Source organism: Odocoileus virginianus, chromosome 21 (genome assembly GCF_023699985.2).
Source record: "Odocoileus virginianus isolate 20LAN1187 ecotype Illinois chromosome 21, Ovbor_1.2, whole genome shotgun sequence".
In the NCBI taxonomy this organism is placed as follows: domain Eukaryota; kingdom Metazoa; phylum Chordata; class Mammalia; order Artiodactyla; family Cervidae; genus Odocoileus; species Odocoileus virginianus.
In genome coordinates, this window is record NC_069694.1 from 45,139,794 (window position 1) to 45,166,457 (window position 26,664).

General features: G+C 35.8%; 1 long non-coding RNA gene across 3 annotated transcripts in view; it reads right to left on the minus strand.

Moving 5' to 3' along the window:
* LOC139030237 (uncharacterized) overlaps positions 1-26,664 on the minus strand; it is a 297,763-nt gene that overhangs the window by 70,391 nt on the left and 200,708 nt on the right. For 2 of the 3 annotated variants that reach the window (XR_011482534.1, XR_011482536.1), the window contains 2 exons: positions 14,955-15,074; positions 7,518-12,188 (listed from right to left, as the gene is read on the minus strand). This is a non-coding gene — a long non-coding RNA (uncharacterized lncRNA). Of the gene's footprint in view, positions 1-7,517; positions 12,189-14,954; positions 15,075-26,664 lie in introns of those variants that run through there. The other variant, XR_011482535.1, reaches the window with a different exon arrangement.

Genomic DNA, 26,664 nt, shown 5'->3' on the forward strand with positions numbered 1-26,664 from the left:
TTGATATATATGTTCCTATTGCCAGTTTTTTAATTGTTTGGGGTTGATTTTGAAAAGATCTTTTTTTTTTCTCTCATATTTCTTGATTATATAAGTCCCTTTAATATTTGCTGTAAAGTTGGTTTGGTGGTACTGAATTCTCTTAACATTTGCTTGTCTGAAAAGCTTTTTATTTCTCCATTAATTTTGAATGAGCTCCTTGCTGGGTGCAGTAATCTAGGTTGTAGATTTTTCCCTTTCAATACTTTAACTATATCCTGCCATTCCCCTCTGGTTTGCAGAGTTTCTGCTGAAAGATCAGCTGTTAAGCATATAGGGTTTCCCTTGTATGTTACTTGTTGCTTCTCCCTTGCTGCTTTTAATATTCTTTCTTTGTGTTTAGTCTTTGTTAGTTTGATTAGTATGTGTCTTGGCAGGTTTCTCCATGGGTCTGTCCTGTATGGAACTCTTTGTGCCTCTTGGACTTGATTGACTATTTGCTTTTCCATGTTGGGGAAATTTTCAACTATAATCTCTTTCAAAATTTTCTCATACCCTTTCTTTCTCTCTTCTTCTTCTGGGATTCCTATAACTCAACTGTTGGTGCATTTGATATTGTCCCAGAGGTCTCTGAGACTATCCTCAGTTCTTTTCATTCTTTTTATTTTGCTCTTCAGAAGTTATTTCTACCATTTTATCTTCCAGCTCACTGATTCATTCTTCTGCTTCAGGTATTCTGCTATTGAGTCCTTCAACAGTACTTTTAATTTCAGTAACTGTGTAGCTTGTCTCTGTATGTTTATTCTTTAATTCTTTTAGGTCTTTGTTAAATGATTCTTGCATTTTCTTCAGTTTGTTTTCAAGGTTTTTGATATTATTCTGAATTCTTTTTCAGGCGATTTGCCTATTTCCTCTTCATTTATTTGGACTTCTGTGTTTCTAGTTTGTTCCTTCATTTGTGTAATATTTCTATGCCATTTCATTTTATTTTTTAAATTATTGTGTTTGAGGTCTCCTTTTCCCAGTCTTCAAGGAAAGTTGAATTCTTTCCTTGAAGAAGGTTGAATTCTTTTTTCCTTTTGGTTTCTGCCCTCCTAAGGTGGGTCCAGTGGTTTGTGCAAACTTTGTATAGGGTGAGATTTGTTCTGAGTTTTTGTTTTTCCTCTGATGGGCAAGGCTGAGTGTGGTGGTAATCCTGTTTGCTGATGATTGAGTTTGTATTTTTATGTTGTTTTTTGTTTAGATGAGTCATCCTACACAGGATGCTACTGGTGGTTGGGTGATGCTGGGTCTTGTATTCAACTGGTTTCGTTTGTGTAAGTTCTCACTATTTGATACTCCCTAAGGTTAGTTCTCTGGTGGTCTAGGGTCTTGGAGTCAGTGCTTCCACTCCAAAGGCTCAGGGCTTGATTTTGAGTTTTGCATGGTTCTACATATTCTTTTCCACTGATCAGGTACTCCTGTCCACTCTCAGCTGGTGTTATGCATGCACTTCTGTGTCTGAAGGTGTATTCCTGATGCATCCGTGGAGAGAGATGTACTCCACGTCCACCTACTCCTCTGCCATCTTGCTCTCTTGACATTCTATTTTGATAGCTTCATTGAATTTTGGAAAATGCATACTTAAGCTTAGTTGCTGAGAAGTGAATGAAAGACACAAACATGCTGTATTTGCTTTGTGTAAAAAAAAAAAAGTGTGTTTGGTGAAATACCTGATTCTGTAACAATGATTTCTGTGTACACCCAGATGTGAAAATGAGTAGCTAGGTTTATAGATTAACGATAAATATGTGCAGAAAAATTAGGTTAGTTAGACTCAACCCACAAATAATTTTCTTTTAAGTGAAAATGCACTTGTTGAAACTCCTGTGGTATGTTTCCTTGAGTTCCTATTGAATATAATTTGGTTCATTTTCCAATTTACTTTTCTCACAAGTCAGAGGAAATTTACCTTGTTAAAGAAATCATACTCACCATGCTAAAGGAATACAATGTACAAGGTAAACTGAATAATCACCTATTCTTTAAAGGAGAAAATTTTACGAAATAGGATTGAACCAATGTATTTTCAACTAAGCATTTTATTAATATGTATAATATTAAGAATTGATACTTTTGAACTGTGGTGTTGGAGAAGACTCTTGAGAGTCCCTTGAACATCAAGGAGAACAAACCAGTCAGTCTTAAAGGAAATCAACCCTGAACATTCAATGATGCTGAAGCTCCAATACTTTGGCCACCTGATGCAAATTAGTCAACTCATTGGAAAATACCCTGATGCTGGGAAAGATTAAGGGCAGAAGGAGAAGATGGTGACAGAGGGTGAGATGGTTGGATGACATCACCAATGCAGTGGACATGAACTTAGGCAAAGTCCAGGAGATGGTGAGGGACACGGAAGCCTGGAGTGCTGCAGTCCATGGTGTTGCGAAGAGTTGCACATGACTCAGACACTGAACAACAATAATATTAAGAATATTAATATGCATGAAAACCATAGGGGGTAAAAAATTGTCAATAGTTACTAACAGGTTTTGACGGGACAATAAGTTTGCTATTCCTTGATAAGAGTTAGAGGTAGTTACGAAGTACAAACTATAGGTTGGCTCTTTAATATGCTGTAGAAAGAGAAAGAAAAGCAATTTCATTGACTTTTGAGGAAAAAGCATAGATTAAGGGTATTTAGTCTTTAGTCCTTAGAAATGTGAATTGTAACAGTAGATATGCAGAATTACGTGTTTCTTAAATTGACTTTTATATGCTCTTAGGAATGCAGATAAGAACATAGTGTTAATTTGCTTTATTAAATAATGCTGATTATATAGTTACTGGTAGTTTTTAAAATATTGTGCTTTCATATTAAACATCCATATATTTTTTCCCTTTTATTACAAGAAACATATCCAAGTGAAACTACTTAGAAAATATATACAATATTAGTACAGTTGCTTCAGTTAACTTTTACTTTTAACTAATTTCTTGTATTAAGAATTTCATAAAGCATAATTTTAATGCTTCTATATTTTATGTACTATAAATTATTTAATCATTCACAGGATACATTTTTCTATTTCTTTATTGTTTTAAATAATGCTGTGGCAACTGTTTTCCTTCCTCTTTATTCACTCAACAAATTGTCATCAAATGTGTTTTCTGTGTCAGGCATCCTATGCCAGGTGCTATGCTGGGCTTTGGAGATACCAAAGTGAATGAATGAGGAAGATAGCCTACAAACACATACATGTACAGAAAACTGTGATAAATGCTAACATAATGTTGATATAAATCTATGTGTACACCTCTGATCATGTATCAATTATTGGGTAAGTATGAATAAACATCTTGAAGACTCTAGTTATGTGCAGCCTAGTGGTTTTCCAGAATGACTCAATTCAAGAATGACTTGGGCATAAGTTGAGATCACATTTCTTACCAAACCACTATAAGAATATTATTAACATTTCATAGATAGTTGATAATTTGATAAATAAAAATGATATTTCATAGTTGATTTACTTCTCATTTCCTTATTAGTTAGGCTAAGCATATTTTTAAATGCTATTCAGCTTTTTCTGTCCTGTTACCCTAGTGGCTCAGGCAGTAAACAATCGACCAGCAATGCAGGAGACCTGCGCTCGATCCCTGGTTTGGGAAGATCCCCTGGAGGAGAGCATGGCAACTCACTCTAGTATTCTTGCCTGGAGAATCCAATGGACAGAGAAGCCCAGTGGACTTCAGTCCATGGGGTCACAAAGAATCAGCCATAACTGAGCAAGTAACAGCATTTTCTATATCTTTTCTAAACTGTCAGTCCATTATCTTTTCATCTTATCTCATTGGAGCATTCAGTTCAGTTCACTTGCTCAGTTGTGTCTGACTCTCTGCAACACTATGGACTGCATCACACCAGGCTTCCCTGTCCATCAGCAAGTCCCAGAACTTACTCAAACTCATGTCCATCAAGTTGATGGTGCCATCCAACCGTCTCATTCTGTTTATCTCTTCCTGCCTTAAATCTTTTCCAGCATCAGGGTCTTTTCTAATGAGTCAGTTATTTGCATCAGGTGGCCAAAGTATTAGAGCTTCAGCATCAGTCCTTCCAATGAATATTCAGCACTGATTTCCTTTAGGATGGACTGCTTGGATCTCCTTGGAGTTCAAGGGACTTTCAAGAATCTTCTCCAACACCCCAGTTCAAAAGCATCAATTTTTCGGTGCTCAGTTTTCTTTATAGTCCAACTCTCACATCTGTACTTGACTACTGGAAAAACCATAGCTTTGACCAGACCTACCTTTGTTGGCAAAGTAATGTCTCTGCTTTTTAATATGCTATCTAGGTTGGTCATAACTTTTCTTCCAAGGAGTAAGTGTCTTCTAATGTCATGGCTGCAGTTACCATCTGCAGTGATTTTGGAGCCCAAGAAAATAAAGTCTATCACTGTTTACATTGTTTCCCCATCTATTTGCATGAAGTGATGGGACTGGATGCCATGATCTTAGTTTTTTGAACGTTGAGTTTTAAGCCAGCTTTTTCACTCTCCTTTTTCACCTTCATCAAGAGGCTCTTTCTTTAGTTCCTCTTAGCTTTCTGTCATAAAGGTGGTATCATCTGCATATCTGAGGTTATTGATATTTTTCCCGGAAATCTTGATTCCAGCTTGTGCTTCATCCAGCCGGGCATTTCACAAGATGTACTGTGCATATAAGTTAAACAAGTAGGATGACAAAATACAGCCTTGACATACTCTGTTCCCAATTTGGAACCAATATATTGTTCCATTTCCAGTTCTAACTATTGCTTCTTGACCTGCATACAGGTTTCTTAAGAGGCAGGTAAGGTGGTCTGGTATTCCCATCTCTTGAAGAATTTTCCACAGTTTGTTGTGATCCACACAGTCAAAGACTTTGGCATAGTCAATAAAGCAGGAGTAGATCTTCTGGAATTCTCTTGCACGATCCAACGGACATTGGCAATTTGATGTCTGGTTTCTCTGCCTTTTCTAAATCCAACTTGAACATCTGGAAATTCTTGGTTCATGTACTGTTGAAGCCTAGCTTGGAGAATTTTCAGCATTACTTTGCTAGCATGTGAGATGAGTGCAATTGTGTGGTAGTTTGAACATTCTTTGGCATTGCCTCTCTTTGGAATTAGAATGAAAATGGACCTTTTCCAGTCTTGTGGCCACTGCTGAATTTTCCAAATTTGCTGGCATATTGTGCACAGCATTTTCATCTCTTAGCATCATCTCAGGATTTGAAATAGCTCAGCTGGAATTCCATCACCTCTACCAGCTTTGTTCATGATGATGCTTCCTAAGACCCACTTGACTTCACATTCCAAGATGCCTGGCTCTAGGTGAGTGGTCACACCATCGTGGTTATCTGGAGCATTAGTATTTTTCTTATCCACAAGTATGTTCTCATTATACAGTAAAGTTATTTACATTTTTGTTAAATGATTTTAGTAAATATTTATACTCAATTTGTATGCCCTTAAATTTTGTTTATATTTTTGATACATGTGTTAGTATACTGTAATGGTCTTTATCTTTCTGGCTTACTTCGCTCTGTATAATGGGCTCCAGTTTCACCCATCTCATTAGAACTGATTCAAATGAATTCTTTTTAATGGCTGAGTAATATTCCATGGTGTATATGTACCACAGCTTCCTCATCCATTCATCTGCTGATGGGCATCTAGGTTGCTTCCATGTCCTGGCTATTATAAACAGTGCTGCGATGAACATTGGGGTGCACGTGTCTCTTTCGGATCTGGTTTCCTCAGTGTGTATGCCTAGAAGTGGTATTGCTGGGTCATATGGCAGATCTATTTCCAGCTTTTTAAGGAATCTCCACACTGTTTTCCATAGTGGCTGTACTAATTTGCATTCCCACCAACAGTATAAGAGGGTTCCCTTTTCTCCACACCCTCTCCAGCATTTATTGCTTGTAGACTTTTGGATAGCAGCCATCCTGACTGGCGTATAATGGTACCTCATTGTGGTTTTGATTTGCATTTCTCTGATAATGAGTGATGTTGAGCATCTTTTCATGTATTTTTTTGCCATCCGTATGTCTTCCTTGGAGAAATGTCTGTTGAGTTCTTTGGCCCATTTTTTGATTGGGTCATTTATTTTTCTGGAGTTGAGCTGGAGGAGTTGCTTGTATATTTTTGAGATTAATCCTTTGTCTGTTGCTTCATTTGCTATTATTTTCTCCCAATCTGAGGGCTGTCTTTTCACCTTGCTTATAGTTTCCTTTGTTGTGCAAAAGCTTTTAAGTTTCATTAGGTCCCATTTGTTTATTTTTGCTTTTGTTTCTAAAATTCTGGGATGTGGGTCATAGAGGATCCTGCTGTGATTTATGTCAGAGAGTGTTTTGCCTATGTTCTCCTCTAGGAGTTTTATAGTTTCTGGTCTTACATATAGATCTTTAATCCATTTTGAGTTTATTTTTGTGTATGGTGTTAGAGAGTGTTCTAGTTTCATTCTTTTATAGGTGGTTGACCAGTTTTCCCAGCACCACTTGTTAAAGAGGTTGTCTTTTTTCCATTGTATATCCTTGCCTCCTTTGTCGAAGATAAGGTGACCATAGGTTCATGGATTTATCTCTGGGCTTTCTATTCATTGATACATGTTTAAAATTGTAAATGTTTATTTTGATATTTTATTTTGTAATTTATTTCCACATATAATTGTTTTTCTCATTTAGTTGAATGATGTATGAAAGTATTCTGTATTCTTATATAGCTTCTTTTTTTTCTGTTGTAAAGACAGTTTCTCACCTAGGTCACCATAAGATACAGAGGGCTTATTGATTGGTACTGGAATAGGTCAAAGTAGACATCAGGAATGTAGGGAACTCTGGCAATTCACTGGTTCTAGCATCTCCCTCTGGTGAACTCTCAGTTATCTCCAAGTATAAATTCCCCCCTATAACTTGGCCTCATCACGATCCCTCAAGGCCCTGACCTACATCATTCTCTGTATCTCTTTATATAGATTTTCCATATCAGATCCTACTGCTAACTGATTAATGCTCTCCATGTTTCCCTATTCAGATTCCAAAAACCATGGGCCTACTTCATCTTTATACACCAGATCTCAATCTAGATTGCAGGGCAACATGAGGATTGACTATTCTTATATTGGGGTCTACTCTTTGATTACTTAGGTTGACAAATAGGAAAGGGTAGGGTGCCAGTGAATCAAGTTGAACAAGATTTGTCTGTGGGCTGGCTGGTATCACTTAAAATGAATGTGGCTATCAGAAGTCCTGTAATTGACACTGCTGCCAAAAAACTGTTGCAGGTAAGAATATAATTTAGCATTCAGGAGATGATAATTCTAATCTCAGCTCTGCTGCCAACCAGCTCTGTCTGAGTCCTTACTCTGATCCCTTATCCTGTTTTAAAACACAGCTTGCTCATCTGCAAAGTGTTGTAATTCTATAGTCTGTAAGGTTCATTCCTATTCCAAAATATCTACAGTTATTTTACACAGTATTTGACCATCAGGAAAAAAAGAGAGCAGTTCTATTCTGTAAAGCTGCTGGCTTTAATGAGTAATCAAGGAGTACTAACAACACTTAGCTGTGAACTGAATGGAACAACATATTTCAGAATACTTAAGTCCTGAGGTAGTTTAGAGAACTGATATTCAAGAGGAATAAATATGCAGTCTTTGGTTGATTACAAAGTAGTTCAGTTGATAATGTGGTGTGCGCAACCCAGCTATTTATATTTTTCCAACTCAATAAAAGAATGTCTTAAATTCCTATAGACAACAATCATCACAAAATGCTCCTCAAACTACCCAAACCTAACACTTACACACAAAATCAGTCATGTCAACAGAAAAACTCTGAAGGGTAGGTTTGTTATTCAGCAATGATCAATGCTAGCTGCCACGGGAAACCCCGAATCTCAGTAACTTAACAAAATAAGTGTTTATTTCTGGATTATATCATGGTTTGGATGTTTAATGTGTGGCCTTTTGAAAAATGATAAAGAATCCTAGCTGTTTCCATCGTGGCACTGCTGTCTTCTAGGCCTTCTTCAAAGTTCTCCATAGGTCTCTCTGCTTTGATCTGGCAACAAGCAGAGTGAGTGAGAGGAACTCTTGGTCAGTCCTGGAAGAGGTATAGAGTATTTCCACTCACATTTTTTCAACAAGATGCAGGGACACAATCCTACCCTGATAGAAAGGGAGCTTGGGCAATAGTCTTCCTATGTGCCAGGGGAGGAAGGGGGACTGGTAATGTCTAGCCTGATGGCCACAAGGGGTAAAATGTGAAATATTTGCTAAAATGAAAACTCAAGGGACCATGCAAAATGAAGTTTCTCTTTTATGGCTGCACTGATAATAATGAAATTATAGAAAGCACATTTACTTCCTAGAAACTGAAAATAAATTTTCATGTAGAAATAAAAATAATTTACCAAGATACTTTTGGATAATTCTTATTAGTCATGGGAAAATGTTGATGATTTTTGCATCAAAATGATTAGCACAGATTTTGGTGATGTTTTCCCACACCAAATTTTTTAAAATAAATTCTATACAACTAAATTTAAAATCTTAGAAAAATTGATATAAGGTGACTGCCAACAACACTGGCAATGTTTAAGAGGAAGTATGTTTTAATATTGCTAGAGATACATATCATAATAAAGAGCTCAGTGGGACAGTCAGGATTTCTACATGATACTTTGTACACAGATGTCAGAACCCTTTTAGTTTTTTCCTCAGTTTCACATAGGAAAAGTAACAATAAACTGTATTTCTTTTATCTTCCAGCTTCATTGCTCTTAGCACCTTGAATTACTCTTCATGGTTGATTTTTCCTTCATCCACACTCCTAAATAGAGTAAAATATTCTCCTGTTTCTACCTTCCTATTCTTTTTTGATTTTTTTTTTCTTATGGCTTCCATTAGACTCCTTAGTATCTTTTCCTTAAGTTGTATCCCTATTCCCAACACTGTTGTGACTTGACTATCAGTTATACTTACCCAGTAATTCAGAATATATTAAAAAAATAGAATTTTAGTGTTAATTAGATGACCAATGCACATTCTCTCATGCACAGAAAGATAGTTTTGTTGTTCTAAATACAGGAGTAATTTCTGGCCACATTCATGCAATGCCATGCCATGTTAACCTCCAAAGGAAACCAGAGCTAAAATTTTGATTTGAAATGATTTTGATTTTGTTTCCTGGCTGATTGATCGATATAAATTCCTTTAGTTTCTTAGATTCAATTGTTTGGGACCTGAAGGTGACATTCTTTTTATTTCATATGCTTGATGTTATTCTTTTCTTCAAATAGATAGCACAGAAACAGTATCTTGCATCTTTTTCCTTTTAGATACAACCATTGCCTTGTCAGAAAAGCAGAATATAAATCTCATTCTTTATCATCTTGGTTAGAAACCCATTTATCAATAAATAGTCTTCCTTAAGTTGTCTTTATATTGTCACAACAAACCATCAACAATTCCAAGGAAAGTTGCAATTAAAATATCTTTAAAGAATCATGGTTGTTATGGATACTGCTGAATATTCTACATTGTGTGGTGCATTATTGTGAGATCTAATATTTATCAACCCTTAACCCTATTAAGACCCTATTTTAGGAAAAAATATTATGAAACTTACATTTCAATCTCAGTTCCACAATTCTACATAATAACATCAGGTAACAGTTCCTAATGAAGTCATTTTGAATTGAATATTTAGTAAATGAGATTATCAGTAGAAAATGGGAAATTTTTGTAATATCAATAATTAAATCCACTGGCTTATCCCCTCTTATGGTAAAAATCATTCTTGCAACCATTCTTACAATTGAGCTACACTAACTGAATACCTACTAAATACAAAGCATTGTTTATCTTGCCTATAAAAAATAATGGGCAATAACACACATATGCCCAATATATTTATTGATATAATGTGTGTAAATAAGTATGAACAACATATGATGAAATGATAATTAATCATTAAATTATTTTTTAAGACAGATACTTGCTAATGTGGGTAATAATATTCACCATATGTTTTTAAATGAAAAACTAGCAGACTCAATGTGCAAAACATAACTTTTTAAAAAACAATTTAAAGGTATACTGAAAGGATATATGGAAAACATAATAATTTTCTCTGGGTTATAGTATTATAGGCAATTATTTCTTCATGGTTTTCCATACTTTCGTGATTTCTGTTTTAAGCATATTACATGTCTATAATAAGAGGAAAGGATAAATGTTATTAGAAAACATAATCTAGTCTCAGAAATGGCATGAATATAAATAAGTGTAATACTTTAAAGAGCTCTAGATTTATGTTTATTCAGCAATCTTATTTAATCTTTACTGTTTTAGATGTTTCGCTAAGTTCTGAGAATGCAGCCTGTACATTCAAGGAGCTTGTCCATTTGTAGCAAAGTGTTTGGGCAGTTCAGAGAAAGGACAGACTTCTGTGGTTGACATCCCAGACTCCAGGTTCCTGTCATACCAGAGAACCTCCAGGGTCATTACTCACATGAAAAAATTCATATCCTTGTAAATTACATCAAAGAATAGTCCAAAAAGCATCACAACATGACCCAATTTGGCAGTTTTTTAAATGATGATTAGACTAATAGAAAACTGATTTTTCTATTTCATACGTTAAATATTTGAAGAGGAAAAGAGGCTTAGAAGCATTGCTATAATGGAAAGTTATAGTTTATGACTATTGAATTTCTCTGACATTTTAATATAGTATTTGTTGTTCAGTTGCTCAGTTGTGTCCAACCCCTTGTGACCCCATGGACTGCAGGATGTCAGGCTTCTCTGTCCTTCACCATCTCCTGAAGCTTGCTCAAACTCATGTCCATTGAGTCAGTGATGCCATCCAACCATCTTGTCCTCTGTTATCCCCTTCTCCTCCTGCCTTCAGTCTTTCCCAGAATCAGGGTCTTTTCCAATGAGTCGGCTCTTCGCCTCTTGGATATAGACTATTATAGGATTTGCTCCATGTTTCCAATTTCATTAGAAGCTTTGAGACTTCCTGGATTCTAGGTGCTGTCCCAGGTCAAGTGGGGACTGGATCAGTGTTAGCTGTTATTATCCCCTCTTTGTGGTCATATGGACCATATTATTTCTTCTTTACTGACCAATTGCAGTTTGGGAATGTGAATGAAAGACTGTCCATTATAGTCCTTTGTGCAATATTAGAATGCTGATTTGGAACTTCAAAGCTTGAAAAACAAAATTGGTTTTCATAGAATTAGAGGTAGTATTTTGTATATCACCTCCTCTTCCATTATCAAAATATAGCTCATTATCTAGTGGATGGGAGTTTATCTGCTTAAAATTAATCCATAACTTTTAATGTTTCTTGCAGACCTAGAAACTTCTTTGTGTACTGCCTCAAAATAGATTTCTGTATGTCTGCTGTGGTGAAGCCTTTTAAAAAATGCAATTAAGTCATCAGATAAAGTGATTCAAAATTGTGAGATAACCTGATTGAAAATAATATTAGCCCAGCTACTGGGGATACTAGCTTACCCAAGGGTTATGGCCATGGCTTAGATGATTTTGAAGTTCAGTTGTTTACTAAAATGAATTCCATTTGTTTGATAACTTTTCAAATTATAATTCAATTTTGATCAGGGTAGGCTGCTTGATATCTAGTTGTCCTGCACAGTGATATATTCTGAATTTTACCCTTTGGATTTTGACGCATAATCAGCTTAGCTTCCAGGTACAAACGGATTGTCTTTCGGTCTGAATGCCTAACGCACAGGTCAGCACGTTTCTATCACAGCACACGTGGCTCAACACGAACCGCTAAGCGTCGCAGTGAAATAAGGAAGTGACTTGTTTACTTTTCTACTAAACACCCTCTGTGCTGTGCGGGGCTGGTCGTTCAGTCATGTCCAGCTCTTTGCGACCCTTTGGACTGTAGCCCGCCAGGCTCCTGTTTTCATGGGATTTTTCAGGCCAGAATATTGGAGTGGGTTGCCATATCCTTCTCCAGGGATTCTTCCAAGCCAGGGATCAAACCTGTGCCTCCTGCACTGCAGGCAGATTCTTTTCCCGCTGAGCCATGATAGGACTATTTTTACTGTGTTTTTTAAGATCCACAATGAACCAGCCAACAAAGGGTATGCTAACAAGAACTTCATAGAGGATATAGTCTTCAGAGGAGATGACGAAATATGGCTGTAGATAAAAAAAAGACTTGCAAAAATCATACCATTAGGCTAAGCCACTCCAACATCAAAACAGAAAGTTATAACAAAAAATAAACTGGCACATCTGACAGTAGTTATTAAAAATCTTAAAAGCAGCACCTCACTTAGTTCTCACCTAGTGTGAGGAAACATTTTTGGATAACTTGGTAGGAGGGGGCATGGTTCCATAATGTGGGCATGGTTCTATAACAGAACCACAGACCCTGATTCTCAGCATCTTTGGGATTTACCTAGAGTGTTCAATCATGCCTGCTGTTTTCAGCCAGCTCAAAACATTTCTTCCCTAGACCTTTTCTCTGACCTTTCCTATAAAAAAGAAACAGAACAAAACATTTTTCTACCTTTCCCTAAATCTGGCCAAGTAGGAAAACAATCTGATTAGACTTCTTGCTGTTAGTATGGTGGCAAACAAATGTTCTGGCCACTTTATCATCCTGGAATGACATATTCTATAGCACTGTGGTCCATGTCAGATGTTACTTACTATGCACGTGTGAATGTGTGTAAGAATGAGTGTGTGTGTGTGTGAGTATGTCCTAAAATGGAGATAAAGATAGAAAAATAGAGAGATGCCAATGGGGGGAGAGACAGACAAACAAACTGTGAAGCCTGATGTGAACTAGGACTGGATTTCTATATTTAAAAGGAAACAGCATTATTGTTTGTTGGGGTTTCTGGAAAGGTTTCCCTGCAAAGCCAAACAATGTTCCTAATTTGTCAGGTTCTATAAACTCATGTTTTAGGGATTTATTCCATAGACTTGAAACTTTGCCTTTTATCCTAGCAATTTCACACCTTAGTGTGAAGCAGTTTGCTATAACTTTTTCTATTTTTGCACACTCAGTTAATTTTCATGGAATACTCTTTCCCCTTCTCTTATTCCCCACACCTAATGGTTAATGACCTGGTAAGTTCCCATTTTAAACTTTCTCTGAGTCTTCTTAAGTTGAAGTCTTTCTTCTGTGAGTCATGTTTATGCATGGTATTGAATTCTGATTATTGTATTTATCATGTGATTTATTTTGTATCTCTTTCCCCATTAGATTATGAGTTATTAAGTTTATAATTTATGCCTTCTGTATCTTAATAATGCTAGCATCTGGCACTTGACTCTTAGAAATTGTTCATTGAATGAATACATGATTAAATGAGTTTGTGTTATCAGAGAAGGGGAAAGCTTCAAGCATTAAGAAAGCTTTCAGAGAAGGAGAGGTGAAGGAGAAAGACACTGCTGTGTGCACTGAAATGAATTTTACTGACTTCGCAATTTCATTTAGGACTGACCCTTTGTGCCAGTTACCACCTGGGCCGAGCTCTGTGTACCTACAATCATGCCCTTGATTTGCAACCAAGGCTGCTGCTATTCGTAGAACCCGTAGGAGATTCTAACTCTCAGAGTCCATTGAAAGGCTTTTCTTAAAAGAGCATTTCTGCTGCTGCAACCACCTATTATGATTTGTCTTTTGTGGTGATTTCCCAGAAGTCTTCACCAGATCTTCTGTGCACAAACAGATGGCTTTAAGATATTGAGGAGCTAAAAGAAATAATGTTGCACATAGGAGGAAAACAATCTCCTTTGAGACATATTGTAGACTTTTAACTGGGAGAGGTAATTTACAACAGTTCAAGTTAATGACTGTCAATGTCAACAAATACAGCTCTGCCATGACATAGGGATTATCAAGGTAAAAGGTGAAAGTTTCTGGGTTGATTTAAAAATAGGCATTTGTAAACATGTATAAATAAATCAAACTTAACAGAGTTCTTTTCATAGGAATATTTTATCTGCAATTAAAAATCTCCCTGGAAAAAAGAGAGAGAAGCAATTTTAAACTTACAAGTTCTTGTAAGTACTGTACTCTGGAGAACTCAAAAGCAGTTCAAGGTTAGTGTTAGGGTTGCTATTCTCTTTCAGAGGACGTACTGCCAAACCAAGAACTACTTCATAGCAACTGAGTATGATAGAGATGCTAGAAGACTTGTAACACTCTATCTTCCTCACTTACTTGCTCTTATTTAGTCACAGGATGCACTGGTTATTTCTTAATTGTCTGAGTAATACTGAGAGGTTTTATCATATTAATTTTAGGACAATTTAACTTACAAACTTTGATAACTTGGTTATTCCTCATAGATTTTTATATAAGCAAATTGGCCTTTCCAGCAAAACAGAAAGTTCTCTTAGAAGTTTGAGATCATGATATATACTTTTTCCCAATGTATTGTTCTAGGTACATAGAATCTTGTGGAACTGAATTAGTTTGTAATAGATGGCCAAAAATGGGGTGTTGAAAACGGAGATACAGTGACAAAGCTGATCTTCGTTATGAGGGTAAAATGTAGGATAGTTGGGAAACCTCCCTAGCTTTTAATAAATGAATGAGTATCACTGTATTCTTTTCCCTGAATATAATTGTGTGGATGTTAGAGAAGTGCTGGTATGGCTGATTTTCAGAAACTAAAATTAACAGACTGAGAATTCTTAGGAAGACATAATCTGATTGCTTTTCATGCATGGAAATATAACCTAGATATGAAAAGAGCTGGGTACAAGAACAATAGAATTTTGAGGAGAAACTCTTAAGTTCTAATTCCTTCTTTTCTCATATTGCACTGCATGAGTTATTGCTTTCAGTAAGAAACAACGACAGCAACAGTACCCACCACAGCACAGCGCCGGATAGTAGGAAAATGGGTGGTAAGACGTAGGAAAGGAGCAGAATGGAACTCTTACCTTGCTGTTGTAGAAGGTGAACAACAGTAGATTCTCCTGAGAATCCCCCCTTCCCCACCACTGCTGCCAGGACCACAGAGGCGGAATGGAGGATCCGATCCTTCAGTGGTAGCACTGCTACTGTGGAGAGAGCCACAGAGTGTAGTTCAACAAAGATGGTAAAGTTAGAAAATCTCCAGTGTGAGGGAAATCCCTCTACCTTACATTGCATAAAGAAGAGTTGGAGGGCCAAAAACTTAATATAAATGAAAAATTAAATATAAGGCAAGTATAATCAGTATTTTCAAAGAGATAAAGGAAAACAGTGGAAAGGACAAGCATACCAACATTTTAAAGAGAAAAAGGCTCAACATAAGAATTAAAATATGAGAATGAGTAAAACTGGGTAACAAATTAGTGACTTTAAAGATTAAATTGAGGGATTAAAAAAATTATCAGGAAAGGAAAAGAATAGAAAAACAAATTAGGGATGTGAAGGATGAGTATGCACATGTTAATTTCCAACTTAAAGGCTTTTCCAAAAAACCAATTGGAAAAAAAAGTGGCAGGGAGAAAGTATTTAAAGAAATGGTGACCTAGAATTTCTAAGAATTAAAGAGAGATAAGCATCGACAAGTTTCATAGTACTAAAGCCTTAGGACAATTTAAAAAATACAAACATACTACAGTGAATTTTAAAACATCAATGACTTTTCTTAAAGTTTCCAATAGAAAGAGCAGATTATTTAAAAAGAAACAAGAAATGGACTATAACATACTTCTCAATGTTAATCTTATATGCAAAATACATGTAACATTTTGTTTGGTGAAGAAGGGCAGCATTGTTAAAGAATAAGAATAAAAGAACTTGAAATCTAGACTACTCTATTCGACTAATAGTAATTTAAATGTAAAGGAAATATACTTAAATATTTTCAGACAAATGAGCTCAGAGGTTTCATCAAGCAAATGACTCTTTTGAAAACTCTTTCAGAAGTATACCAATACGTTGTCAAATAAACCTAGGAAGATCTAAGAAATATATAGAATGTAGAGGTAAAGAAATAACTTAGTAAGTTTTCTTGCTGTTAAAACAAACCTAAAATCCATAAAAGTTCCATAAATATCAGAGTTAAAAATGTAGAAAACACAAATGTGGTGGTGGAACTGAAAGTATGTCATGGAGAGTTTAGATGAAAAAAGTGTTGATAAGCATAACAAATGGGTAGAAAGTAAAAAAAAAAAAAAAAAAGAAAAAGTTAATGCAGACATATATCATTTCCCTGGTAACCAAATGAAGAAATTAGATTCAATGTTAACTTTTATACAGTAAGAAGAACCTCAATATGTCCAGTGGAAGATATGGAAGGAGAATTAAAGTATAAAAAATTATAATAGCAAAAGTCAATAAAATATGAAGATAGAAATGAGTGCCACCAACAGTCGCGTAATAAATGTAAATGTGTTAAATTCACTGACAAAACAGATCTTTAAAATGAATTAGAAAATTATCCAACAATATATAAAATCTGAAGAAACAGTTCAAATAAAACAAAAATTGAGAAAAAATATGACTTAAAATTACCAGAACAAAAATGTATTATTTTCTTAGAACCAAGCCTCTCATTGTAGACAACTAGAAAGCAGATTAAATGTTAAAATTATTTTTGTATTCATAGAAGAGTTGATAAAACAGGCCAAAATTAAAGGGAAAGATAAGAACCAAGAGAAGTAAGCAAGTACAAAAGCTATTTGACTAGAATCTGGCAAGTTTGAAATATGTCTCTTCTTTGGGAACTACACTTTTTCTACTGAGGTTCTTGCCCACACATGCAGAAATCTAGAAGTCTCTGGGAATCTAATCCCTTTCTGTATAGCCCATGACTAGTGGCTGACAGATACAGGAGTATGACAGCTTAGCTTGCTTACCTTAGACATCCGTGAAGAGGAACTGTAGAGTTCCTCTGCAGGATCTGGCTGAAGCTATGCTCTATAGGTCTTTGTCTGAGATTATTCTCTTGCTTTGTTCTCTTCCCTCTCCTGCCTCCCTTTCATATAAATGTATGAGCAATGTGCAAGGCTTACAGTGAGCAAGTCCTTCATGGCTAAAACAGCAGTGTGTGTATTTGGTGGCATATTTGAGAAGTGAAGTAACAGAGAAAAGGTAGGGATTGTTGAAGGAGAAGTTGTGTCATTGGGCATAAGACTGAAAAAGTAAGCTGGAACTGAGTTTTGCAGCATCATTAACACCAAACTAAGTAGATTCAGTTATGCTCCAGGTAATGGGAAGTCAGTGACAGATTTTTAAGAATAGGACTGATGTAATAAGTCCTGTATTTTACAGCAAAATTGTTGGAACCATGAAAGATAATATGAAAGCTTTTATTGAAGTCCAAAGAAAAGAACTGAGCTGAGTCAGAGAATAAAAAGGACTGTAAGAATGGGAGACAAATTAGAGATGAAATTGACCAGACAAATTCACTATTTACATGTGAGAAAGGGTGGGGGGAAGAGTTAAAAATGACTTCAAAACTTGCTTGTTAAATTAGGTAGCTTATTTATTGATATATGGAAGGAAGAATGAGAAACAAGTTTTGACAAGAAAGATATTGAGCTCAATTTTTTATTTTTGTGATACATACTGAATAACCATGTGAAAATAAGTAAAACCTGTAAATGGGAGTAAGTGATTATAGTTTAATTTTAGAGACTGGTGAAAATTTATAAAATGTGAAAGCGGAGCAAACAGTCCTGGGTAAAAGCAGCATGTAAGGAGTAGAAGCAAGAGTTGAGCAAAACAGACATAGACAAGAGGAAACAGATAAAAGGAGATTTTGGTAGTATCATAAAAGACAACAGATGAGAAAAGAAGGAAAACTATAAGTGTAGTTTCCATAACATGTTGCAATAAAGATTGAAAATGTACTGTTGTGCTTGGCAATTAGAATATCATTGATAACTTTTTTTCATATAACTTTAACAGAGACTTAAAAGTAAAAACAGAGACTAGTCTTTTTTTTTTTTTTAATACAGACTACTCTTTAAAGAATTTGGACTGTGAAGGGTGGGACAATATCAAGAATTGACTTTTTTAAGAATGGGAATAACTAAGCATGGTTAGTTATGGAAGTTAGGAAAATAAGAAGGGGCCAATGGAGAGGTTGAGGTTGAATAAGTGAAACATTTGATTAGAAAATATTTTGAAAAAAACATGGCATTGAAATTAAATTTATGTGCACTACCGTGTAAATGTTACTCTAAAAGGAGTCCACCAGTTGATTCTGAAATCCATATGTAAACTCAAGAGACTAGCGTTTACATCAACTGGGCTACGGATTCATCAAATCGTCAGTTGATTCTGACAAAAATGGGGAAAGAGTATTCTTTTTCATCAATAGTGGTGGGACAACTGGATATCAATATGCAAAATTTTTCATCTGGATGCTTAATTCACATCAGACACACCATTTAACTCAAAATGGATCAAAGACCTAAATGTAAGAGCTAAAACTATAAAATATGTAGAAGAAAACACAAGTAAATCTTTGTGACTTTGGATTATATAGTGATTTTTTTTTAGCTATGAGATGAAAAGCACAAGCAAAAAAAGGAATGGGATCAAAATTTTTTGATTTTTGTGCTTCAAATGACATCATCAAAAAATTGAAAAGGGAAAATATTTGCAATCCCATTTTTGATGAGATCTGTATCCAGAATATATGAAGCTCATTAACTAAAAAGCAAATAACCCAATTAAAAATGGGCAAAGGTCTTATAAATAAATTTCTCCAAGAAGATACAGGAACATTTAATAAGCACATTAAAGATGTTCAACATTATTAGTCACCACAGGAATGCAAATCAAAGCCACAAATGAGATACCACTTCACAACTCACTATGATAGTTATAGTAAAAAGAAAAATAACTGACAATTAAAAAAAAAGGTGAGGATGTAAAGAAATTGAAACCCTCAAATGTTGCTGGTGGGAATGTTAATTGGTACAACTACACTGGAAAATAGTGTGGCAGTTCCTCAAAATGTTAGATATAGCATTACCATAAGACCTACAAATCCACTCAAGTATTTACACAAACAAAAACATGTCTACATCAAAACTTGTGTACAGATGTTCATAGCATCATTATGCATAATAGCCCAAAAAAGGACACAACCCAAATTTCCAACAACTGCTGAATGAATAAACAAAATGTGGCATATCTACTTAACAGAATATTATTAGGCAAATCAAAGGAATGGGGTACTGATAACTGCTACTATATGAATGAACCTAAAAACAGTATGCTACATAAAGAAAGACAGTCTTAAAAAACCATATAGAGCCCAACCCCATTTTTATGAAATGTCTAGACTAGGCAATTCTGTGAAGACAGAAAGCAGATTAATGGTTGTCTGGGGCTGGCAGTGAGGAGGTTTGCTGAGGGTAAATTAGAAGTAAATGCTAATGGGTATAGATTTCTTTTTGAGGTAATGAAAATGTCCTAAATTTAGATTATAGTGATGGTTGAAAACTCAGTAAACTAAAAACCACTGAACTTTAAGTGAGTTAATATTATAGTATAGTTTTATCTCATTAAGCTGTTTAATTATTGCTTATCACAGAAAATGTACTGCTTATGTTCTAGTAGAAAGGCTTTTATTTTTCTGGACTTTTCTCCAAGATTTTTCTCAGCTTGGCCATAGAGTGAAGGAATTTTATACTATTGTTTAGTCAATCTTACTAAACTGTAGATCTGGGTTTTTGCTAGAATATTCTATATGTTTTCATCCTCAGAAGAATGAAACAAAGGCTATGGAACCAAACAATTTTTAGGATGAAAAGTCCATATGGCCTCTCATTGTGTATTTACAGTTTGTTGGCTTGACATTCAATATTGATTGGAATTTCTTTTGGGCTTGAATTTTATCTCTACTTCTACTCTGAGATTATGAATGAAAATTAATATTTTCCAATTTGACTCTTAAAGGTAACTTGACCTGCAAAGATATAAGTTTTTACATCTGAGGTCAATGCACTGATCAGTCTGGCTTGCAGTGTTTATTGCTAGACAATAGAAAACAAAGATGATACAATGGAGCCTGGCGGGTTACAGTCCATGGGTTTGCAAAGAGTCAGACACGACTGAGTGAACACACAGCACACACAAGGTGGTGTCAGCCTTATTCACACTATTATAATTTACTTTACAGGCCAAATTAATGTTTTTTGACAGGACATTAAATTCTCACCTTTATAAACTAATAAAACAATTACATTGGATAGTCTTTTAAAAATCTATTACAATGTATGCATTTCTAAATGAACAATTTTTAAAAATTATTTTAAACAGCTAGGATTTAGAACTGCTTGGAGCTTAAATCTCATGGCATTCAAGACTCTTAAAACAGGACCACTATTCTAATTGTTATGGACTGATTGTTTTTTTAACCCTTTCCAAATTCACATGTTAAAATCCTAACCCCTAATATGATAGTATTGGAAGGCAAGGCAGGGCTTTGGGGGGAATTAGGTCATGAGGGTTCCACCCTCATGAATGGGATTAGTGCCTTATAAAAAGAGACCCCAGAGAGCTTTCTAGTTCTCTTTTGGTCATGCGAAGATATATAAGGAGAAGTCTGCAGTCTAAAAGAGAGCCCTCACCAGAACTTAACCATACTGACAGCTTGATCTTAGATCTCTAGTCTCCAGAACTGCCTATGGTACATGGACAACCTGTTATAGCAGCCTGAACTGCTTAGGCAGTTAGTCAATTCTCTTGTACAAAATTAAAAATCAATTTATAGTTGGTACAGCTTGTGTAGTTTGTACTGTACAGTCCGTGGAATTCTCCAGGCCAGAATACTGGAGTCTGGTTTGAACCCAGGTCTCCCGCATTGCAGGTGGATTCTTCACCAGCTGGGCCACAAGGGAAGCCCAAGAATACTGGAGTGGGGAGCCTCTCCCTTCTCCAACAGATCTTCCCGACCCCGGAATGGAACTGGGGTCTCCTGCATTTCAGGAGGATTCTTTACCAACTGAGCTATCAGGAAATCTCCACAGTTTGTACAAATATACACTAAAAGCACCTACTCAAGTTCAAATAACATACAAAACCCTATGTTTCTAATTTGGAGTTGTACTTTGTTTATTTAGTGCAGAAGTTGGTTAAAAGAAGCTTCTTTTGCCCCAGCTGCATTTTAATTTTCCCAGAAAATGAAACCTTTGTTATAAGATGCTTCGGAAAGAAAGCTCAGTTCTCTGGTAAAATTCAGCATCAAACAACAGACTGTCTCCACAGTGAACTGAAGTGCCCAAGTGGAACACCTCAGGGTGAGACTCATTGGAATAACACACCCCATAGTAAGTCACAGGCCAGGTCATGAGTGTTTATATAATCTTTGGACTTGAAATGGCAGCATCCCTGCCAAGCAAACACAAGCGCTCCTTGGAGGAAAGTACCATTATTGTGTGTGCAGACTAAGTTGCTTCAGTTGTGTGTGACTCTTTGCGGCCCCATGGACTGCAGACTGCCAGGCTCCTCTATCCATGAGATTTCCCAGGCAAGAACACTAGAATGGGTTGTAATTTCCTCCTCCAGGGGATCTTTCCTACCCAGGGATCAAACTCAAGTCTCCTGCAGCTCCTAAACTGGCAGGCAGGTTCTTTATCACTAGTGCCACCTGGGAAGCCCACCACTATTGTAGTCTTCAAAATGTTTTCAGAATAATTTTTCAAATACAAAGTCTAGAATGTAGCAAAAAAAAAAAAAATCAGACATACAAGGAAATAAATTCTGAATTTCAGAAAAAAAAAAACCCAGAAAATAGTTTAATAAAGGCCTTATAACAGAGAATATAGGCAAATTACAACAAAATTGGAGCCTATTACCTACTCAGCTATAATGCAAATAGTGAGTAGAGTTATGGATTCAGAAACATATCTAAGATCAAGTTAGAATAAGGAGCACTCATTTTTTTAATTCATAACTTCCAAAAATAAGAAAACTTTTAATTTTTCATTTACATGAGAAAGGACTAATAATTTGACTTAAGTAAAAGAGGGATAGAAAACTTTCAATATTTTCTTCATTTAATTAGAACCTCTTGTCCTAGATGGAAGACTTACATTTCATCTTCAGATTCTATAATTATGAATAACTTGTTGAGGCAAATGCTTTAAATAAAGTAAAATTAAGTTTATATTAGGTTGTACCCATGTATAAAATTTTTATTGGTTTTCTTCAAAGATCAATTTAGATTTTAGGGTAAAGGAAAGTTAAAAATAGGGTCAAAGCTACAAGGTGATGAAAAATGATGAAAGTAATAAACAAAGATCCTTTGTGAAAAAATTTAAGAATTCATAGGTGTAACAGACACAATGAAAAGGATTAAAATCTATATTGGATGTAAAGGATGTAAATCTTTACTATGGTTATGTACAAGGTTCCTACGAGCTTGCTTTATATAGTAAAAAATAACTTATGGGCTCCCTAATACAAACTTGGCAGACTGCAATTTTGGAAGAGCCTAATGGAAAAATTGAGAGGTTGATTTGCCCCAGGTTGTCCAGATAATTCATGGCTATATTAGTACTAGGTACAAAATGGGTTGAAAATATATTAATAATACTTAAAAAATTAAAGATGACTTATCTCCTCTCTTGGGATCTGTCATTACACTTGGCTAAAGAATTGCTGCAGATGCTGTTTACAATAGCTAGGACATGGAAGCAACCTAGATGCCCATCAGCAGACGAATGGATAAGAAAGCTGTGGTACATATACACGATGGAATATTACTCAGCTATTAAAAAGAATGCATTTGAATCAGTTCTAACGAGGTGGATGAAACTGGAGCCTATTATACAGAGTGAAGTGAGTCAGAAAGAAAAACACCAAGACTGTATATTAACGCTTATACATGGAATTTAGAAAGATGGTAACAATGCCCCTATATACGAGACAGCAAAAGAGACACAGATGTAAAGAACAGACTTTTGGACTCTGTGGGAGAAGGCGAGGGTGGGATGATCTGAGAGAATAGCACTGAAACATGTATATTATCATATGTGAAACAGATCTCCAGTCCAGCTTCGATGAATGAGACAGGGCGCTCAGGGCTGGTGCACTGGGATGACCCAGAGGGATAGGTTGGGGAGGAAGGTGGGAGGGGGGTTCAGGATGGGGAACACATTTATACCCATGTCTGATTCATGTCAATGTATGGCAAAAACCACTACAATATTGTAAAGTAATTAGCCTCCAATTAAAATAAATAAATAAATTTTTAAAAATGCTGCAGAATAGTTTGTACTATAACTTTCAATTGTGCTAGTCAGCATCAGTTTTTCTCTCTCAACCCCAATCAGAGAAACATACTTCTGAACTCAGTTAATCGTAGTTGTTTGTAAATGGCTTTGACTGATGAGTACAATTGAAAAATATAGTCAGGCAAGTTGTCAGCCAGCATGTAGATATAGCCAATGATGGCTTGAAAGATACTGGAGTAAGTGATTTGTGGCAATAAATCAAGACAACTACTGCATGCCAGTGCTGAACAGATTAAAAAAAAATGTGACCAAACAGGATATTCCGCTTGCAATGTGGGAGACCTGAGTTCGATTCCTGGGTTGGGAAGATCCCCTAGAGAAGGGAAAGGCTACCCACTCCAGTATTCTGGCCTGGAGAATTCCATGGACTGTATAGTCCATGGGGTTGCAAAGAGTTGGACACTACTGAGCGACTTTCACTTCACTTCACCAAAATCTACTTAAATTTTAATAAAATCAGATGAAGTCAATACTGTTCCACTTCCCTGTTAGTAGATAACTTCTTAAACATTCAGATCCTACACTTTTAATAGAAACTGACTGGGTTTTCATTATTTATTCATCTCAGGATGCACTTATAAATATGAAATATCATTATTTGGGTTTGTATATACCATTAGCTTTAAAATTTTATAAACTAGCAAACAGGTGACAAATTGGATAAGTTAAGAACATTTATTGTTGTAAGAAAAGTGTATCAGTAAGAAATACCCTTGATACAAGAGGAAAACTAAAGACTATGTAAAATTGACTAAGAACATTTGGTTTAAAAGAATGTAGTTTTCAAGGTTTTGAAATACTAAATTTGTCTTAATGTCTGAAAAGTGTTTAAAAAAATTCTAAACCAGGATTTGTTTCATATTACTCTTTGCAAAAATGGTTACCTTACTTTTGTTTTCATTTGTTCCCATTTGTAAGGATATACTTCACATGCCTCAAAAAGGAATTTATAATAAGTCATGGCTTTCTGATTGACTAGGTATGGATACTAGATTTTTTTCTTTCTCCTTCCGTATGAAACTTTTTTTTTTTTTTTTAATAAAGAGAGGCTCAACAAGTACCCTTTTATTGGGCAAAGCTCTGAAAAATTTGGATTTAATTCTGATTATCAAGGAAACTTGTTCATGGCAATGTGACCATAAAAAAAAAAAAATCTTGGGGAAAAATATAAGAATCGGAAAATACTAAAATTAACAGAAAGGACCTTTACATTTTAAATTAATAATTGTTAATATTATGTAACTCTTAGGTGCCAAGCACTATAAAAGTCTCTGTAGGAAAAAAAATAATAAGGTAAAGACCTTACCTTCTAACATCTTACAGTTAAGTGGGGAATACTGATATGATAACAGGGAGTTACAGTATACTGTGCTAAATTTCACAGAAGGGTAACATGAAGAAATGCAGGATGTAGGAGAGGTGCTTACTTTAGATTTGGAGGATCAATGAAGTCTTCTCGGGGAGATTATCTCTAAAGTCTGATGGATGAATAAAAGATAACAATAAGGTTGAGTACAAGAAGAGTGTTCCCAATGAAGAGGACTTATGTAAAGGCTAGGAATCATAATTATGAATATATAATAGATTTCCCCACTGCTGAGAAAAGATGGTGAGATGCTAGCAAATACAGACAGGAGGCAGAATCATTCCACTCCTATTTTTGCATCTGTCCTTGTCATTATGGAAAAGTTATCATCAAACTAGGATGAAGAGAAAAACACCATTAAATGTGAATTGCAGTCCCAGAAAAAAATAGATTATCTAAAGCCACCCAGACATTTTAAATTAATTCTAGTTTGTAGCCACAGACAAATTACATCCCAAGGTGTTGAAAGGACTTACAGATGTAATCACAGAGTGATTGGCAGCAATCTGCAGAAATCATGGAGGAAGAGAGTGGTGCCAGGAGATGTGATCTGAGCAAATGTCATACCTGTTCTCTCCAGGGTTAAGATGGAAGGTTCTAGAAACTCTTAGATCAGCAGTGTCAATCTTTAATATTTAGCATTCTAGACTTGATTACTCTAACAAGGAATTTGTGAATATTTGGAAAATAATGTAACTACCTGTAGGATTCAGTCTGAAAGTAATAAAGACATTTCTGCCAAATTAGTTTTATTTAGTTTTCCATAGGCTGAGGTGCCTGGGAGATTTCAGGAGGTTGGGAGTTTGCACTATTTGTATCTAAGTTAGGGTTTTGATGAAATTACTCAGGATGTCTTTGTGGACTGGTGTAGAACTATGCCAGTAGGTAGGTGGATGTGTAACTGGTTGAACACTGTGTGTAATTAGTAATTTGGTGTTAGTTTGCAGGGAGGTTTCTTTCTCAGGCTTTCTCCGTGGCCTTGTTTTGGTCACATTTTTAAATCTAATCCAACTGAAGCAGCATCAGTCTGGAAGAAGGCAGCTTATATATTGACTGATAGAAACAATTTTAAAAATGTCTTAGAACACATAAAAAATCAGGACTTTGAGAGTTAGCAATAGAAATGCAGGTTTGAAAATCAGTTACCTAAGAGAGCTTAAAGTTCATCTCAAAAGCAATGCAAAGTGAAATTAGAAACACCGTAGGTCCTCTGGTTAACTGCAAAATCCCAAAGTTGCACCTGCTTAAACGACAGTGAATTCAAGCTAACACTGTGTTAACAGAAGAACAGTTTCCAAAATGAGGTGAGCGGCAATAAGATTGATTACGAATATTTCACTGAACTTGGACTTTGGTCAGACTCATCTTCAGTATCACATACAGTTATAGATGCATGGTAGACAGAAGATACAGCTATTTCCTCAGTGTCCATCCCACCTGCCTTGTTGATACCAGCAGTAAGGTTTGAGTGGACTTGACTTCAGTCCAGCTTCAAGGGTAAGCTATGCCCAGTGAAGGCCAATCAGGAAAATTCCATCTCCCCCTTTGCACTGTAATTGGTTTAATTAATCCAGGCCTAAGCTTATCAGTGTTTGGAGTCAGCCTGATTTTAGGGATTGGCTCTGGGGTGGCCAATTGATGTAAATCTCAGTGTTTTCTTTTTCCCAGCAGTTAATGGGAAGCAACCTGCCTCTCCTGCTGAATGAGGCATGAGGCAGCACTAATTGCTGCTGGCAGGCATCCAACAACTATGAGGGAAGTCATCAGTCTGAGAAGAAAGTTCACAAACACACAGGGATAAAGGTAGAGAAGAGCAAGGCAATGGAAAATGGGACTCAGAGCTCTGACCAAACTATGTCTAAAGCCAAATTGAGTTGTTTTTATTTATTTTTAATCTCCTTTAACAGAAATCATTCTAACAAATCCAAGGGCAAAATGCTAAGATTATTGTCAGAAGACAGGGAGGCCATTCCATAAGAAGCAGGTTTAAAAGAAGTGGAGAAGAGGGAATCTTAAGGGTCATATGTGTTGTTTAGA